Raw genomic sequence first — 15,761 nt, forward strand, 5'->3', positions numbered from 1 at the left:
CACACGCCGCACCGCACGGCTCGGCTCGGCTAATGGATGGGTGGCGTTTGATTGATCTCATGATTGCTTCTGTTTCAATGCGAAGGCCGCAATGAAAGGCCCGCGCGGCGCAAAGCCGGCTAATCTCTCGGGGATGCGAGTACGTTTCAAGCTCCTGCTCTTGATGAAAGTCAAACGGTCGCTGTACTTGATGAACTTGGCAGCAAATACAAAAGCGGTTCATATTCCCCATTGATGAGCTCAGGGCAAACAGAGCCGGGGTTTTTTTTTTTTTCCGACTATCCTTGCTTTGCAGAACGCGGGACGGCCCTTAGCATGAGCAAACATTCAGGTCAGACGCTCTCCCGTCGCTCTGGAGCCTCCATGACGACCGATCGCTTGGAGACCATCCAGCTCTCGTACGAGAGCCAAAATGGAAGTGGAGTTGAGGATTTTGTGCTGGCGCATGCCTCCCAAGCCTCCCTTTGGACGTCTTAATGTATTGTGACATGCTTGGGGTCAAAAGAGCACCATGTGGCCACCTCAGTGTATGACAAACCCGTCGCTCGGGGCGACTGTAATGTGAGGAAGCATCCTCGGACTCATCAGCAATGTTGACGTCGGGATTTTGGACCTTCAGTGCCGTCATGCGCTTTTGTTGAATAGCTAGCAACTTAACGTCTGCTTGCGTGAGGCTAGCCATCAAAGAACGGATAAGATTCAAAGAATCAGAAAGAAAATGGAGGGTTTCTCGAGTGTGGCAACGCACACGAGGTCCGGAAGGACCAAAGGATTGCCCCGAAATCCATTTGGAGAAAGACAGACTTTGCTTTTAGCCTCATTTGAGCATGTCACAGATTGGCCATCTGTATATTTGCTGACACCCTGTTTGGCGCACACATTTTTAGACTCTGCTAGCCTCAGATCAGGCACGGGGGGGGGATCTGCGTTGGGAATTGGGATGAACGGCAGTCATGAGCCTCTCGCATTGTCCGCTGGAATAATTCAAGCAATGGCGCTAACGTCATTTAGCTTCTCAGTGGTGTGTTATTTGTCACAAGGCGATCGAGGTCCAGTCATGAGAAATGTCTGAGTATGGGATTAAATTCGATAATTGTGGGAATATTTCAGTCTAAAACTGAAAAATTGCCTGAAATCGATAATCTCGCTAGCATTGGGTCCAAGTTCCATTTTCCAAGAGGAAGTAACCCCCCCCCCCATCAGGTGTCGCCAAGCAAGTCTTGCATGATATGTTTGGCACCGTTTGAACACCAGATGCCCTTCCTGACACAACCATCCCATCTTGTGTGGGTCGGCCATCTGCTGCGACTGGGATTTGAACCCTGATCCCGGTGTCAAACCATCCAGCCACCACCGCCACCAATGCTTCTGACGAGCATCGGCGCTTCAACGTTGCCCAAATTGATTCTGCGGGGTCAGAATAAATGTCTCTCCCGCAACTACCTCCCCTTTCCTTGCAGGGACCAAACGTACGTACACGACACAAAGACTTTGACACTGCTTGACCCAAATCTGCCCGAGGCTCTGAGCACAACTGCCACGACGCACAGTCACTCCCTTCCATTTTTTTTCTCCATCTTTTGTTTTTTTTTTTTCGAGGAGAATTCACCGGCCCGTGCTTCTCTCCGTATGCGCTAAATCAAAACTGATGCGGGTTGCCTGGTGTCAGCCACAGTGTATGAATACACATCTCTCTGTCGCTTTGGACCATTACACCTAACCTTGTGGTTTTTAGGATCAATAACTGCAGGTGTCAGGCAGCCGGTGAGCCTCTTTGCTAGCGGAGCAGGTGGAGGACGCGGAGTGGCGGGAAATGCTTTATGATTGAAGGATGAAATGACGTGTGGCTGAACTCGCATTCAACTTCTCATTGAGCAGGCACCATTTCTTTGCAAATAAAAAAAAAAATGCCTTGCTTTGAAGTGTGGAGCTGCTTTGGGGCGAGACTAAAACGGAGCTGAGAAGTAGTCTGGCACAGGTTTGCTCGGGGATTCTCGTCATTAAACCCGATGAGTAAAGGCCGTCTTATTTTGATTTTGACTCGAATGGAAATCTTTTAAAGACGCGGAGAAAATCTAGCAGACCAATCCGGGTCCTGAAAGAAGATGGAGGCGGAGTCTTTGTGTGTGGGGTTTGGAATTGGCAAGTTTGTGGACCAGAACAGATTTGCATGGGTCAGAACTGAAGTCCATTCGTCTTTAAAACTCATTCACTACCATTGACGGCTAAATACGTCAAAGATCCATCCACATTCGTGTCACTTTTGACTGTTACGTCAAAGGTGCCCATTTGGAGTGGTATCCCGAGTCTATCGGCAAATCGGTGTCGATTTCTTCTCGTCAATAAACGAAGAGGATAAAAAGTACTCAATTGCGCTCGAGAGCAAACTGCGGCATTCCGACTCAAATATGTTTGAGCAACAGCAGCGTCAGTCATTAAGTCGTTCTTCCCTTTTTCGGCATCTATTATTCATCTGTGGAAAGAAGGGGATTTTAGAGATCTCAGCCTTGAAGCGCATTCGCAGGCTCCAGAGACAGAAAGATAATGCGCTTGTATTTAATGCCGCAGTAATACTCCTTCGGCATACAGAAGCGACGTGGAGGCCCGACTGGCGACCAATCTCGCCGACCGAGGCGTTCCCCGAACCGTTTCAACCGAGCATCGGCTTCTCCCCTAATGGGCGGTATCAGCTGGAATCCATGAGGGCAAAACGCACGAATCAATCGCTTAATTGATTCATTACTTAAAGCGGTTGTTAATGAATGCGATTGGATTCATCAAGCCGAGTCGCCGCAGAGACCTCTGGCGGTGGTTTCAAAGTAATCAAACCTTCAAATGACCTCCGTGTGTCGTGTGTCTTGTAGGGACGCCCCAGTACACACTCGCGGCTCACTATTTCACTCGCCGTATTGATCCCGGGACAGTAAAAAGTGTGCACTATTGCGCCGTGTTTTCCTAAAGTCCTATTGATTGCGTTTTGGCAGCACGGCGGGACAATAAAAGATGACGAGGGGGGGGGGGGGGTGTTCGGCGCTAATGAAAAGCTGGCTGTGAGGAGACAGATTTGACTCATTGGCCTGCGCTCGCCGTGATGTCAGGAAGAAGACATCGACCTTGCACACTTCATTCCCGCCCTTCCACCCATGAAGCGTCACGTCACGTGCAAATCCCAGCGGTCCAACCAGTCCGGACTGGACTAAGATACCCACTTCATTCAAATCACTCAACCTTACACGGGTACTACCGAATGGTTTCCAATTCCGCTTGCACTGAGGATGTGAGGAACGCCATGGAGCGATTTTAATAACTCGAGCTGCATTTTTAATTAAAGCCTCGGTGGGCAACCAATGGGCCGTGGTCAGGGCGGTAGGAGGTCGCGGATGATACGTGTACCCGAGGTAAGAGGAGGGGGGGCCAAGCAGTTTTCGAGGTTAGAGACTAGACTTGTCAACAGGCGAGACAAAGATCCTCTCAGATCAGCACTTTCCTCCTCGGTGCATTCTTGCAACAGTGGCAACGTGTCCGTCACCGTCATCGCTCACCACGCAATCCCGCTAAAGCCCCCGTGTGTATTTATTCAGATGTATAAGCTCAGAGTACTGATTGAAGGGCACCGAGGTGGACCCTCGCTCAGTTTTATTCACGCGCTAAGTCTCCGGACTATTGATTCCACGGCGCCGGAGTGTGTTCCATCCACGCCTTAGCTGAGGAAATGACGGGTGAGGAGTGTGCTTACCCTCCCGCGCTTTCAATTTGCACTTTCCTGCCGTGCCAAAGGTAGCGACGAGGTCATCGCTGCGGTCGATCCATCGCCGTGTCTCTGTTCATCTCGCTAATCGATAGCTACTTAAGAAGTTTGATCGTCTTTGAGTCCGCAGTCATTTGAATGGATTTGGAAACAAGACTTTTTTTTTGGTCCTTACAAAGGCTCAGTCCCCCGGGGGACCCTGTGCCGTAAATGTGGCGTCAGTGATAACAAGCTCGGTCATGCTTTATGGATCGGCTGCGCCGGAACATTTTTCTCTATTTCCATCTGACAGAAATCGGGGGTTTAATCTGACATTAGCTTGGTGATAGCGCGCGAGCTCACGTTGGCCTCAAAAGAGGGGGAGGGGGGCGGAATATTACCCACGCTGCGGTGCGGCGCCGAGAGAAATCGCATGTTTCGTTTTGGGAAACTAATGGAAGCTTTATCGATTCAAACAAGCCCGGCCACTTGCTTTGTCTTGCCTGTCAGATTGTGTCGAAAGCTATTTCATAAAGATCATAATTTTCTTTCTGGGGATAGCTTGCTGCTAAACAAGATCTCCCAACCTTCATCCCTGCCTTTTGTTGCCACTTATTCAGCTCTTGCACACCAATAGAAAATGAATTAGAAGCGAACGGCAAGTAATGAAAATCACTAAATAGAAAAAGCGACGCCACGACACATCCCCTTAGCTTGTTGCACCCTTGAATAAATTGCTCGCGGCTTTCCAATTGCGATCTCGCCAATAGAAAATGGATTTATCCCAGAGTAAAGGACAAGCTATAACATGATGGCTCATAAGAAGGAAGGGGATTCATTTGTTGTCTAATGGCGGCACGTGGAGCGGCGGGAAAAAGGTGGCGACATGCCTGTTAGTCATGTGACGCGCGATTCATTTCGGTGGCACCGTCGCCGCTTATCATTGACAGGGCGTCCGATGGAATCCATCACGACGCGCCGATGACGACGGATTTCCGTTCCCTTTATATACTTATACTTTGCTCGGGTTACACGTCTGCGGCGAAGCAAATTTGTCGTCTAACTCATAATTAGTGAACCCACGGGACACTTGATTAGGTACGGCTACGCCGTCTCACCCGATGAGATCCAACGCACGTGAGATGTTTAAATGAGAGCTATTAGTTTTGAAATGTCTGTTGTACTTGGAGAACGCAAAATATGATTTAAGTATGATGAACTTCCATTATAATAATGAGATAACTCTTGCGCTACCCAAATGGTGTTAGGCGTAACTATAGCAACCGTTGCGCCGGAGACACAATTAGTTTTTCACACGTCAACTTCAAGCGGTCGAGCTTGGGGGATGCTTGTTCATCACCGTCACCTGCGGGGATTATTTAAAGCAGGTGTGGGCAAACTACGGTTCGGGGGCCACATGTGGTCCGTTAAATGTTTTAATCCGGCCCGTTGAACTTGAACATTTTTTTTTTTTTTAATTAATTGAATAAACCTTGTTAATGTTTTATTTTTTTAATGTTTTGTTCAAATGTATTTTTTTTTTCTCCGATGAGGTGAGGTTACCTAAACACTCCATCCATCTGCTCCTGGTTCGGCCCCTCTGTCAAATTTTAGAACCCATTGTGGCCCGCCAATCAAAAGCAAGCTCATGAATACAAAAAGCTTTCTTCTTTTGCCTTTTTGTCCTAAAAGTTGTCGAAGTAAAGCGTGCCTCATATACTGTAAACAATAATTTATGACGTTCGCACTGCAATAAACAGCCTGTGCCTGGAAAAGACTTTTCTCATCATCGGAGAAGTAATACCTTTTTTTTTTTTTTTTCTCCGGTTTGCTATGCATTGATGTGACCTGGCTCACATTTTTTTTCCTCCCCCTTTTCAAATCAGCAAACTTCCTTCGCCAACTCTGCATCGACACCGTTTCCCCTTTCCATATTTCAGCGCTTATTACCGCCGAGAAATTCACAATGAGGCTATGAAGCCGGTGATTTTAGATGGGGTGTTTGAAGCGCGAGAGCACACACAAAAAAAAAAGTAGCGACGGGAGAGTATAAAAAAAAAAATAAAATCATTTGATTTTAATAATCACATGTATTCAGCAAAGGAAATATGCCGGCGTGGCACATTTGCCTTGCTGAACAGACAAGAAATTATACCTCGTGCGGCGCCACCTAAGCTAGACGATAATAACACATCCAATGAGTTGAAAGGAAATAAGGCTTGCGGGATTCGGGGAAAGGGAAAATACTTGCTTAGATCAAATATTGTACAAAGGGCCTTTGGGTGCGACTGTACACTTCAAGTCGTGGCCTTAAAACGCCGCTCGCAAGTTCATTTTGCAACGACACACGCGGCAGAAGCGCTCGCCCGTCTGCGCGTTTGTTTGCAGAAGTGTGTTGCAAAAACCACCGGAGATCAAACAGACTGTGACAGTGAGCGATGCGTGTGCGATTTTCCACCGGGAAAGCGCATACGCGTGCGGATGATGCGGACTCCAATGAAAACCAGGTGCAGCCAATTAAATCCATACTTTCCCCTGCTTCGGCCAACTCGTGATCTGATTGGCTATCGCACCTGTCAATCAATTCTGAAACCTCATTGGCTTTGACAGAACAGACGCCCGCACGATTTTATCTGAAGGCCTTGGACAAATATCGCGCGCTACCCGTATCGCGAAATCTGCCCGGCAACACGAGCTAGCTGAATTCTGATTGGATAAAAACTCTCATTAAAAGTACAACACTAGGATATAATATGACATCAGCGTGAAGAATATGATCATTTTTTTATTGATTATGTTAGGCCAGCCGAGAAGGCCTTGACCGCCCGCCACTGATTACATCAGCTGGAAAGTGCTTTGTTACAGCTTTGTAACTGTGCTTGCTTGTGGGGGTTAAGTACTTGAAAAGTACATATATTAGTAATCCTACCAAGGAATAGTTTGAAAAAATGGTCTCTATCCGGCATATTTAACTCATTCACTACCAGCCGAATTAAAAAAAAAAAAAATTGTGTCAATGGCAGTACATGGGTTAACTCATTCACTCCCATTGACGGATATAAACGTCAAAAAGTACATTCAGTCTACCAGGGATGGCAGTGTGAATAGGATGTCAATTTTTTCAGGAGTAATAAAAACGGTTCATAAACAAGAATATAAAATATATTTTTATTTTATATTTTTGAGTTATGCTCCTTTAAGCAAAGAGAACATACAAATAACACGTGCTGTCATTGGGTTGTGGCACTTTGCGGTGATTTAAGTGTGATGCGCTGACATCACAAGTGGAGTTCCGGCTGTGCCGGATGGTTAACCGAGTATGAACACCCGCCCACCCACGTGCTTTTTGGCCCAGGTAGAAGCGCTCTTTTTGCACAAATTGCCTCGCTAATTGATGAACTTTGACTGGTTGCTGAGCTGGCATCTTTGTAGGGGGTTCGAAGAAGGAGGAGAAATCCGTCAGCGGCTAATGAAATATTTGGCAGCCAGCGCCACACACACACTTCCACAAACAGGCATGAAATGCTCTTTTATAGATTTGCCGTCGCTTTACACAGACGCGCACACACACACATCATGGAGTACAGATAACGGCGAGTGGAGGAGCCCGATTCCTTTGGTTGTAGCTGCAAATGAAGTCACCCGGTGGCAGAGTACGGGCAGGCGGTGACGGCAAATGAGGTGGAAAAGGAACAGACGGGTAAAATGCCGATCCGAGAGAAGACAAGGAACTGCTCTCTCGTGTGAGAGCGCGTTGGCCTTTTGCCGTGGTACCTAATGAAGTGGCCACAGGGCGTATTTGGATTTTGAGAGTTCACAAAAGGAAACAAACAGCGGCAGAGGAAGGAAGAGAGGTCAAGTGGAGTCATAGGTTGTGACAAAATTGTTTCTTGCTGTTGGAAATTAGACGGGGCGGAGCGGTTGCCATGGCAACGTGGGTACGCAGCAGCCGGCAGGGGATCGTCGTGTCTGTTATTTCATGCCGTCTTCCCAAACAATAAGAGAGCATCAGGTGGGCCGCGGAACATTACCCAATTTCACTTAAATGGTCTGGAAACTATTTATTTGCTTACAACAAATCGACAAATAAACTATGCCATTATAAGTAAATTGAAATATATATATATATATATATATATATATATATATATATATATATATCTGCCGATTTTTTTTTTTAATTAAAAAATAAATAAATAAAAAATAAATAAAAAAATATATATTTATATCTATATATATATATATATATATATATATTATTTAAAAAAAAAATTTTTTAAATGACAACAAGAATGACATTGCATCATACCCTCTCCAAGTGAGCCGTACAAAACTCGTAATACCCACGTAATTGAACCGAATCTTAAAAATCAAAGCGAGCACTCAATATTCTCGAAGGTGGCATCTAGTTTGAAAACCAGTGATTTCGACCAAACATCAAAACAATTCCTGCATTCCCTTACCTTGACTTTTTAACATGTCACGCTTGCAGCCGGTCCCGACGAGGTGAGAGGTGTGAAATCTTAACGACGCGTTGCTCCCGCCGCCTCTTTGGATTTGAATCACTCCCCTCGTTAATGCCGAACCTAATTGCGGAGAAGTCACACAGAGTCGCGGGTTATACGACATTTGTCGTTCGTTACTCGTCGGATTCACACGCAAATAATCAGCCGTTTGAATGCAAAACATGAAAAAAAAAAAAAGAAGAAGCCGCCTTGATTATTCCTCATTGGGGCCACATCGTGCATCGCGTGAGGAGGCGGCTGCTTGATATTTTTACCCAACATCCTTAAAATAGTCCTATAATGGTGCTGTGCAAGTGCATGTGTCTTGTGGCGTAGCTGCTCGGAGAGGACACAGCATGTCTATGTGTGTGTGTGTGTGTGTGTGTGTGTGTGGAGTGAACATCTCGGCGGGGGGGGGCTTTGTGTGCAGTTGTGTGTGCAATGCCTGCTTGCAGGTGTCATTCCATGCGTTGCTTGTGCATTTCGCCGTGCACCTGCGTTGCAGGGAGCGCGCACGCAAACTCACAAGCAGTCAATAATTAGGCGAGAGAGAACATGGAGACAAAAGAAAAGACGGAGGGAAAGCAAAGAAGATCACGACTAATAAGAGCAGCAACCGCAACGGCACGCTGGTTTCCGTGGAAATCCAGATTGGGGGACGTTTCCTCTCTCCTTGTTCCTCGAACTGGGCTTCGGATTGGATCAGACGGAGCCTGCATACAAATCGGGCCGGGCCTGGCGACGGGGAGAAATGGGGGGGTGGTGGGTGCTGGAAAGAGCCACAGGACGGATGCCAAGACGGGTCGGGGAGGCGTTTCATGTGACGATGGAAGACGTGGTCTACGTAAGAAGGAATCGATAGAATGCGGCCTCCTTTTTCACGTAACGGGCAGCGCACGGTGAAGACGAGAATGAGTGCGAGTCCAGAACAGCTCGATTCAAGGTCCATTGTAAAAGTGGTGTGCAGCACAGGTTGGTGCAGTGGGTGGTATTGATCGGTAGGGAGAAAACAAAATGAAGCATTTATGAAATGCGATGGATTATGAGGAGGAGGGGGGGGGGTGATTAATTGCATTTATGATTTCATCGTGATGTGATAAAACAAGAAATTTGGCGAGTTTTTCATCTCACGACGCCTTGAGGCAACCGCAGGGATGGAGCAACTCGATGAAAAATTAGTGCTACTGGAGGGGGGAGGGGCCATTTTAAAGATGGACTAAAAAAAAAAAATCACAAACTTTTTGGGACCATTCAAGGATGGCACAAAACTGCTGAACAATAAACACCACAAATTAAGTGCAGGAATTGTATCCCTGAAAAGTAAAATCACATAATTCTTTTTTTAATTTATAATATTTAGGTACTGTGTTTGTCCTACATATCATTCCAAATCTGCCGAAAAAAATTATTAGGCCTCTTAACGTTGTACAATAGGACAGTGTAAGTGCAATTAAGACGTGATTGCCATCTAGTGGTGAATGGTGATATTACAATATATATTTGTATGTATTATTATTATATTATTATTATATTATTTTATATATATTAAGTACAAAAATGGAAGAATATATATATTTTTTTTTTCTTCCATATTTGTACTTTTATCCCCATTTTTTATTTTTTATTTATTTATTTTTTTTTTTAGGAAAATGCAAATTGAATGTTGAATAAATCAGAATCAATGTTTACCATGAGGATTAATCAAGGGGTCACTCGGTGTGATCTAGTATATATTTTTTTAAATATCTTTAACCAAGTGAAGTTTAAAAAAACCCAAAAAACTCACCTTTTGTGTGCTGCTCAAGCGGTGGCCAATCAGAATGCATCCTCCAGTTTGTTGCAAAATGCTTGAGGAGAGGACCTGAGGGGAAAAAAAAAACAAGCGCATATTAAATGGCAATTTGGTTATGCTGGTATGATGTCACTCAAGCACCATCCTGCCAATGGCGCAACTACTTCAACGGGATTTAGTGAATCCAAATGAAGTGGACCGCTTGGTGAAAACATGATTGATATGGAGAAGTACTTTTCCCCTCGTACTTCACAACCTGGTCAGGCTCTGCTTTTTAAATGCAAATTTAGTTTTGTTAGCGGGTGTGCTTTCTCATCTTGGGATCGCTTTTTGATTTGACCAATTGTAAAATTCTCGTCCATATCGGGCCAACACAATTGGCAACTTTTTGGATCTAAATATCAACACAACAGAAGATGAGCTTTCACTGAAGACTTGAATCGTGAACCTTCCCACTTTCTTGGACCAAATAACAATCGTAAATCAAACTTTCATGTTTTAATATACTTTGTTGTGAATCATGAGCCCAGACGCTGGATTTCATCCGTGGTCAGGTCTCCCCGTCAGAAAATGCATGCTCGATTGGATTCAAGTCAGGTGATTGAGTTGGCCATTGCAAAAAAAATTCCATTTATTTGTCTTTAAAACAAATAATAAATAAATTGCATAACATTTTGTTTATTTGCCTTAAAAAAAATTAATAAATTGCATAACGTTTTATTTAGTTGCCTTTCAAAAATTAAATAAATTGCATAACATTTTATTTATTTGCCTTTAAAAAATAAATAAATAAATTGCATAACGTTTTACTTGCCTTTTAAAAAATAATAAATAAATTGCATAACATTTTATGTGTTTGCCTTTAGAAAAAATAAATAAATTGCAAAACATTTTATGTGTTTGCCTTCAGAAAAAATAAATTGCATAACATTTTATTTGTTTGCCTTTTAAAAAATAAATAAATAAATCGCATAACGTTTTACTTGCCTTTTAAAAAATAATAAATAAATTGCATAACATTTTATGTGTTTGCCTTTAGAAAAAATAAATAAATTGCATAACATTTTATTTGTTTGCCTTCATAAAAAATAAATAAATTGCATAACATTTTATTTACTTGCCTTTAAAAAATAAATAAATAAATTGCATAACATTTTATGTGTTTGCCTTTAGAAAAAATAAATAAATTGCATAACATTTTATTTGTTTGCCTTCATAAAAAATAAATAAATTGCATAACATTTTATTTATTTGCCTTTAAAAAATAAATAAATAAATTGTATACCATTTTATTTATTTGCCTTTAAAAAAACAAATAAATCGGATAACATTTTATATATTTGCCTTAAAAAAAAATCATAAAAAATAAATAAATACAAAAATAAATAAAATAAACAGTATGGTCATTGTCCATCTGCACTGGGACGCGCAGCCAATGCGTACCGAAGCATTTGGCCAAACACGAGCAGATAATATTGCCTGACACGATTCAAAATTCATCGCGCTGCTTTTGTCAAAAGTCACCTCATCAATAAATACAAGGCGACCGATCCCATTCCATCGCCACGCTATGACGCAAAAATCACATTTAAAAAAAAAAAGAACAGACTGCAAATCTCTGTAGCCCCGCCCTTTGTACTGATTGGCCGATACGTGGACTTTAGTGCATTCGACCAGTTTCTTAAAAGTCGAAGCCATTTCATTTGCATCTGTAAATGATGGCCAAGCGCCGCCTGGTAATAACAGCGGCCGCCTGATGTTGAAGCAAATGAATAATTTATCATTTATGCCGCACCGAAGTGAGCGCATCGTCTCCATTAAAGCGCATTGACTGTGCGCGCGTTCCAGCTTCTAGCCCCCGCTGGCTTTATTACTAATGCACACACACACACACGCACATTCAGAAATGTAGAACTTCCTCGCCGTACTTGACATGCACCATTCCTCACTTCTGTTTTTTTTTTTTTACCCCCCCGCGTCCTTATTTCCTCCTCTTTTGTTATGCTAAATGCTATAGTGAGTGGCGCTATCTCCTGTGAAGGAGCACACATTGTTGGCAAAAAAAGGAGCCGAGAATCCGGGTCGGGATGGATTTCCATGCTCTATTCTCCCTCGTGCGACTCGCTTGTGTCGCTTTTTTTTTTTTTTTTTGCAGTCAGACGAAGACATTTGTGACCGCAACACCATCAGGCCCTTGTCATCCTGCTGTTTGAGCGACTTGTAGTTTGTCTTGACTTGCTTGGATCAGGGGGGGGGGGGTTGTAAAATATTTGAGAGAGGGGGGGTGGCTATAAATTGATGTTTGTCACATTTTAATTTTCTTTGACATTTGTCGAGGCGAATGTTGACATCAGCGGCCTGGAACCAAGTTCGCTGAGTGCAAAGTATTCCACGCTGACTCACATGCATGACAAATGAACTTTAATTAGCCCCGTCACATATTTTGCGCCGGGTTCATCCGAATGCGTCACCTGAATATTTGAAGTTAATGCAAACGCGGCGCGGAGGTGGACCGCATGCCGCGAGATTTGTTTGGCTCTGTTAATAAGCACTTTGTAACACATGAAATGGAATTGCATGCCTCACTTTCAAATATATAAATTTAAAAAAATAAAATGGTTAGAATCCCTCGAGCAATTAAAAAAAATATTAATGGCGTTTGTCCATCTGAAAAGGGATTGGCATGACAAAGCAAAAAAGTAGCACTGTTGCACGTGTGTGTGTGTGTGTGTGTGTGTGTGTGTGTGTGCGTGCTCCTCATCGTCATCCCAGCAGCCAGGTTATCCCCTCCTTCATCATTATCTGCACACCAGCTCATAAATCTACGCGCTGATAGCGGCGCAGCGGTGTCCTGATGCATATTCATAGCCGCCGCCTAAATATTCATGAGGCGGCGTCTGGCCAAAGCCGCTCCGATCGTGAAATATAAGGCGCACTTTGCCTTTTTATGGCCTTGTTTTTTCTCTGCTGTTGGTTGCAACGTGCGAGGACAGAGGGGGGGGGTGATGTATTTGCATGTCTCAAGGAGAATTACCGCGCATGAGTTTCTCCCCAAACTACGCGAGCCGCTTCACGGCGGTACGCTCCTCTTGGGTTTTTTTTTTTTTTTTTTTTTTTTGCGCCCTCGAAATTGTTCAGCAGCTTTTTTTTTACCGCTGGTGAAAAATGAGCCGGGTAACAACTTTTGAAAGGTTTATTTTGCTGGGATGGCGCACATATATCATGCTTTTGGTAATAGATGACATATTACCATCCGGATTTGACTCCGCCCCCTCCCCGCACAAATGAGCAAACTTTGCACATTTCAAAATTCATTTCAACACCAGCTGTGAGCACGTAAGCTAAAAACGCTCCTTCATTTGGCGTAATTTTCGTACGATTTGAGAGCGAAGCATCTGTCGCATGACACGCAGTTCAGTTCCGTAAGCGCTCAAGAAGTAAACGTCGGCTCATACGAGCGAGGTAACTGCACTGTAACCCAATTATATATTCTGGCCAGAAGCAGCCTTTGGGGGATTTCTTCTATTAATGTCCTCGTTCCCTCCGGACGTCTAATGTGCTTTGAATTTTCTCGCGCTTTCATTGTACTCCAGCCTCTTATATGCTCGAAATTAGCCGGTTTATATACGGTGTCTTTACCACTCTTTAATTCATCTAAAGAGAATGTGTTACTAATTATGTCTTCGAACAGTAGGCCGAGGGTCCTCGGGGTCTCGTACGACATACTCCTGCATTTTGAGGCCTAATTCGTGTTAAGATGTAAAAGCACGACTCTTAAGTAGGGATGGACCGATTATCGGCAAGGCCGATATTTGGCTTTTTGCCGATAATCGGCATCGGCCTTTTTTTATAAATTTCAAGGCCGATAAATTAAAAGATGGTTTATTTTGGCTCGCTGCAGCATACTTCTCTCTCATGTGCTGGTGACCCTGCCAGCAGAAGCAGATTGGACAGCGCACAGCACTATTTGATTGGTTCCTTGTGTAGTGGGTGGCAGGCAATCAGTAGTAAGCTGCCTGTTTGCTTTTTCACCTCGAGTCACACGCACTACAACAGACTTTGCCAAAATTTGAATAAAGGTCAGTCTACTACAACTCGCAACTAATAGAAAACTGTTTGCCGTAGTAAAGAGATGTTTGTTTTCATTGAACTATAATATAAATAACTGAGCCTGGGAGCTCCGTGCACTTTTTGTTGTTAAAATTAAGTTTTCTATTTTCTAAGATCTAAAACGCTTGAAATGCGCTTCCAAATTTGATTTTATTATTATTATTTATTTTTTTTTTTTCATCTTGTCAATCATTAAAGTTGTTTAATAAACGTGCTTAAAGGCATTTAAACTAAGTCAAGTTTTGGAGTTTTTATTTAAAAACATTTTTGACACCATTTCTCCCTTTTTTTCCAAACAATGGATATCGGCTTGAAATATCGGTTATCGGCCTCCATGACGACTAATAATCGGTATCGGCCCTGAAAAAAATAACATATCGGTCTATCATTAGATATAAATTTTTGCATCAAAACTCTTCTCATAAAAGCGTCTTCGTCGTGTATTCAAAAAGGGTTACAAACTCTGTGACACAACCGCGAGCAACATTTGAAAGTGGAATGACTTTGCTAATAGCGCCCCCTCCAGTTTCTGTCTCAACCACGGCCAATCATAACGGCACATTACGAAAATATGTCCTTGCCATCAATAGCGGCAGAGTTGAACGCTGTCCAGCGCTAGCAATGCTAAGCTAGCATTAGCACTGTCAACACGCTGGCGTTAGCCGCGTTAGCTAACCTCGAAGCGCGACTTATTTGTAATAGGATGTAATTTGAAATGGCATCACCGTTTATTTAGTCGGCTACTTCGGTCACCAGCTGTTCAAACATTCAAACATATTCAATCTTCGGAGCAAATTTACAATCGCGATGAGCGCCCGCGTGATCTTTCACCCGTCTGATTTGGAATGCATTTAAAGACGAAAAAGAATCCTTTCAAATGAGTTCTCGAGGGACACACCGGCTCGTAGTACGTTATTGAACTGATTAAATACTCGCGTGTAGAATTGACCTTGTTCTGATTGAACACGTGTTGCCGTAGCTGTACAATTTTCGGCGGGAAAGTGTTCTCAAGATGAGAAATGACCTTTCGGTATATAGAAGGAAAAAAAGTCCCGAGGTCTGCGTCGCATCTCGCCATTGTCGCAGCTCATCATTCGGAATTAAAACGAAACGGCCCGGTTGTGTGAGTGACAACAAACGGATCGTGTTTGACAGCCCGTCTTGGTGTTTTGACAGCGCGGCGTCGTCGCATCCCACACTCGGCGCTCGCGCCCTGCTGCAGCTTCTCCGCCGTCGCTCAAACCAAACGGCATTTTTGCTTCCAGACGAGCCCAAACGCGTCTCGGCCCCGCACGTCTACGGGAATGAAAGGCCCGCTCCACAATGGCTGACACGAGATGAGCTCCGTGCTTCATTAGCGGGTCGCCCGTCAGCGGCGTTATTGATGATTAGGAAGAAGGCGCTTTTGTTCGGGAGAGATCCAATCATCGCTCTCGCTCATTCAAATGGTTGACTTGAATAGCCAAATGTTTTTTTGTTTTTTTTTTTGTCTCTTTGCTCTTCCTCCGTGCCCATTTTTTGGATTAGGAGGTCAAAGAAGCAGCAAAATGCACAAAACTTTTGCTTGAATTCTGATGTACACTCTTCGATTCAAGCAAAGTCTCATTGTCTGTTCTCGGCTGCACCA

General features: G+C 43.8%; 1 protein-coding gene and 1 long non-coding RNA gene across 3 annotated transcripts in view; one reads left to right on the forward strand and one right to left on the reverse strand.

The window, feature by feature from the left end:
* LOC148341475 (uncharacterized) overlaps positions 1–8,542 on the reverse strand; it is a 64,644-nt gene extending 56,102 nt beyond the window's left edge. Inside the window, exon 1 of the long non-coding RNA XR_015842378.1 lies at positions 8,191–8,542. This is a non-coding gene — a long non-coding RNA (uncharacterized LOC148341475). The remainder of the gene's footprint in view (positions 1–8,190) is intronic.
* The window catches only part of tafa5a (TAFA chemokine like family member 5a), an 88,209-nt gene that overhangs the window by 28,142 nt on the left and 44,306 nt on the right, over positions 1–15,761 (forward strand). The gene's annotated exons all lie outside the window — the stretch shown is intronic.

Source organism: Idiotropiscis lumnitzeri, chromosome 2 (genome assembly GCF_059441095.1).
Source record: "Idiotropiscis lumnitzeri isolate Australia: NSW breed Sydney's pygmy pipehorse chromosome 2, RoL_Ilum_1.0, whole genome shotgun sequence".
NCBI lineage: Eukaryota > Metazoa > Chordata > Actinopteri > Syngnathiformes > Syngnathidae > Idiotropiscis > Idiotropiscis lumnitzeri.